Genomic DNA, 3,972 nt, shown 5'->3' with positions numbered 1-3,972 from the left:
GCCACCAAAGACAACTGGAAAGGCAGAGGAGGCTATGTTACTGTCACTTCCACTAATTATCTCATTCAGCAGTTGGAACAAGTGTCCACCTACCATCTTTCAGATTTGAATAGGAGCTCAACACAAGGGTTGATTTAATTGAAGTAGGTGGGAGGTTAACAGACGTCCACCCATGACAATAATCCTGGTGAGTGTAAAAGTTTTACCCATGATAATGCATAATAAGCCAACTGGACCGCACTTTATCAATTTTTTCAGCAGTTGAGTTATCAAATTAATTTATTACGTGTTAGATAGAAGACCTGTTTATGTTAGAGATAAGACCATGCGGCGTTCCATTATCCGGGGTGAAACGAAGTCGTTTATCTGCGAGTTAAAAACACAAAGCCACTATTTCATTTTAATTAATTGTCCAGCGTGGAACACAATACCTTGTCTCAGATGTGGTAAGGTATAGGAATAGCTTTCTATACAGAATAGTGCTACTTTGCCTCGTTTAAATTGATGGGCCCCTTTAACATCGATTTGACAGCGGCCACTTCAACGCTTCCTTTGTTAAGGTATAGAGAGTGGATTACCTGACGATTGGATCGCTTAATTAAACAACTGCCTACATTGTGAACTCTTTGAGCATATATAGGCTTCATTTATCGCTGCACAGGCCCAGTTCATGCATTTAATAGCAAATAAACTAAGCTTGTGATGACGCTGAATCGTCAGAGGGTACGTTTCGTTTCATATTTCAGATTATTAACAGAAAAAATGACTTATCTTTCCGTAATAGTAGCCTAGACTAATAACAGGTTAACTATATAAAAATTAAATCGGCCTACATCAACACTAAACTCCAATCCAACTTCGTCTACCAAAATCTTATAGCGTAATTAAAATGATGAAAATATGTCTATCGTGCTCCAACAGGCACGCGCACCAGTTGCTGCCAGCGCAAGAGCAATTTGGCCGTCAGATTAGATACCCTACATAGCCTAGGCTCGTGTGTAGGCTACCTTCAAGGAATATGATTACGATTAGCCTACGCAAACATAGCCATTCATTGCTGCATATTGCTGAAAACGCTGTGGAAATACACCAACCAACACACCTCAAGCAAACAGCGTTTGCGTCCTTAACATAATCATATCATCTGTCATATTTGAGATGTTTCCCAACACTTTCATAGGAGGACGCAATTTGGCGACAAGTCAAAAGTCTAAAAGGAATAAACAGAAACCATATTAAAACACTACATACCACAATAACCTGAAACAAAAGTTTTCATGGATCCTTGGCATGCAGCCCCACAAAGTAGCCGTATAGCATGAGGCTCAACTGCATTGATAATTGACCATTTGAGCGCACATAATTTGCTTAAGTTCTGTCACTTCTCACTTGAATAAGTTGCAGGCTCCGTCGCTGGCCTTTGTCATCAGAAATGCTTTTATGCAAAATTAGGCTTTAGAACAATAATGTCATCATAAAATATAGCTAGTATCCCAACAGCATGTAGGCTATGCTATAGTGTAGTTTAAATATGTCTTTCAACTTGTCTAATGTAAAAGACCATATCTATTTCCAGCGAGCGACTGTTTGCAGAAATCGCAGACAGATTCTCTCTACCTTCTGTTCGCTGTTAAATTCGCCTACCTGAAGATGATGACTGTCTCCCTCGAGCGCAACGGGCAGGTGAAGACGACGAATCACTACAAAAACGGCAAATATCTTCTGCGAACCAGGTTCTGTAGTGACCTTCAGGCAGGCGGGTTGTTGGACTCAAGTCACGGCTACAAAATATTTGAGACGCACACAAGATGCGAGAGCCTTGAAAATAATCCCACAAAATGACTGGATCGCGCACTGAGTTCTATCCCTGATTTTAATTCCTGATATAGTTTTCTGTTGCATAAAAAGCAAGGAGACGAGCGGTGTCAGAGACTGATCTGACAGCAAGCTGCGAAGTTCGGACTGATGGTCTCGAGTTGTGTACACAGCGATCTCCACAGAAGAACAGGCTTCAATTCAACCAGACACGTTTCCATAGACCTCCCTTTACCGTAAAACATCAACAAGTATGGACCTAGAATTGGTCAAACTTCCAACAGCGTAACATATGATTTGATTAGTATTAATATCTTTAATTTAATTATTCCTTTCAGGGGGAACTAAATAATCAACTTAAATTTACAATTGAATTAATTACTTGTAGCCTATATGCACAAAATATAGCCTATCAACCAATGGTAGCCTAGGCCTATGCCTAAAATACATTTAAAATGATTCCGTAACCTACAATGCATTCAAATGGATTAAAATGTCAAATTTGGTACATATGGCCTACTCTTTAAACGTTGAGACAGCTAAATAAGGAAAGATATTGGGCATTTGCGATGCGATGCGACATTGCGATGACTAGGCTATTTGTAGGCCTACTCTATTCGATGGTTTGTGGTAGCACTGTATTTTGGAAGTCCGGCCAGCGACCTCCTGCTTTGTATGGTCCCCAGCGAGAAATAGGATGGAAAGGTTGAATATAAAATACCGTTAGCCCATGTCCATAGGTGCAGCGGTGCTGCTATGTCTGCCAGTCAAACGGAACTTTATGCCTCTGGTAGGCTTTGGGCGCATCTCTGTCCACTTAACTGAGAAGTTCTCAATTGTCGACTGAACCAGCAATGACCGAGGCAAGGCCATTTTTGACACTCAGATAAACTTATTATAATTACTATAATGCCCTGTTACAGGCGCACTTCAGCTACCAGAGACATTTTGGATCAACAATCACAACTATTCAGTGTAGGCTATTTCTTCATGTGTATGACCTGAGCAATTGCAAGACATGAGCTCCATCACTCTACCTCTTAAAAATGAATAGGCCTACTGTAAATAAAAAGTTCACGTCCGTAGCCTAGCCTACTGACCAAATTAAATCGTAGGCTACACACAGTTATGACAAAATTGCTTTAATTGTCTTTTATGACTATCAAACCTACTTTGGGATAGGCTAATATTAAATAAGGTTTTGCTAAATCTGCAGCACGTGCATCAGCAGAGGCTACTTATGGTGATATGCTGAATACACTGATGATCATGAAATAACCACTAAAGGGCAGTCAGTGACTGTACGCGATTTCAAACCCATAACATTTTTGTTACATTCAGCAGTCAGCAACTATACGCGATTTCAAACACATAACATTTTTGTTATATTCAACAGTCATCTCCTCACGATATGCTAGCTGCCCATTCCATGACACTGTAAAAACCCGGTCTGCCTATAGGAAAACAAAGTGGGGACAGCCTCTCCCCCTAAACAAAAACGAAACCATCTGGGAATACTGATGGGAGGGGTGAGCTACCTCTGTGTTTTGTTTGGTCCTTAGTTAAAAAATACTGTATGTTATTTTGGACAAAAGCTAAGAAATTTAAATAAAACATAAACATACATAAACACGACTTCCTGCGCAACTGCTGACTTCACCTTTAAGTAGGCCTAGATTAGGTGTGTCATCCAAGCCTCCTTTCACAGGCGGAATTTGAGGTCACAGACTCAGGAGGCCTGTTCAACACACATCGGAAGTGATGGATCATTGGATGGAGTTTGCCATGGCTGAGGTGGAGAGTTTTTCACTAGGCTTATGAGGCAAACATCCCCCTCCTCATAAATCACACTGAAGGGTGATCAATCTCGCCCTGAACCAGGTGAGGATGGCGCGAGGAGGAAATGTCCAAACGGCGTTGTCCGGAGATCCAGACAGCTGAGCTCCAGTCACGGGGTTTATTTCAACAACCACAACCCTGCCTAAGGGAGAGTAAAATGGAGTGGGGACCTAGTGGGACCCAGTGGGGTGTCTGGTATATTTCCCTCTCTCCGGTTAGTGATGGGATGTTTAAGCAAGAAGAATGGCCTCCAAGGTGCAATAACAGCAGTATTTGCTACAATTAAAGTATTACTCCATGGCTCAGCTTTTCTCTCTG

The 3,972-nt window shown here is 41.3% G+C and overlaps 1 protein-coding gene across 1 annotated transcript in view; it reads right to left on the bottom strand.

Moving 5' to 3' along the window:
* The window catches only part of dok4 (docking protein 4), a 53,737-nt gene extending 51,748 nt beyond the window's left edge, over positions 1-1,989 (bottom strand). The window contains exon 1 of the mRNA XM_048262377.1: positions 1,645-1,989. The gene's annotated coding sequence lies outside the window, so the exon portion shown is untranslated. The remainder of the gene's footprint in view (positions 1-1,644) is intronic.
* Positions 1,990-3,972: the final 1,983 nt, after the last annotated feature.

This window comes from Alosa alosa, chromosome 14 (assembly GCF_017589495.1).
Source record: "Alosa alosa isolate M-15738 ecotype Scorff River chromosome 14, AALO_Geno_1.1, whole genome shotgun sequence".
Classification (NCBI taxonomy): Eukaryota; Metazoa; Chordata; class Actinopteri; order Clupeiformes; family Clupeidae; genus Alosa; species Alosa alosa.
This window is presented reverse-complemented; position numbering and strand designations above follow the sequence as displayed.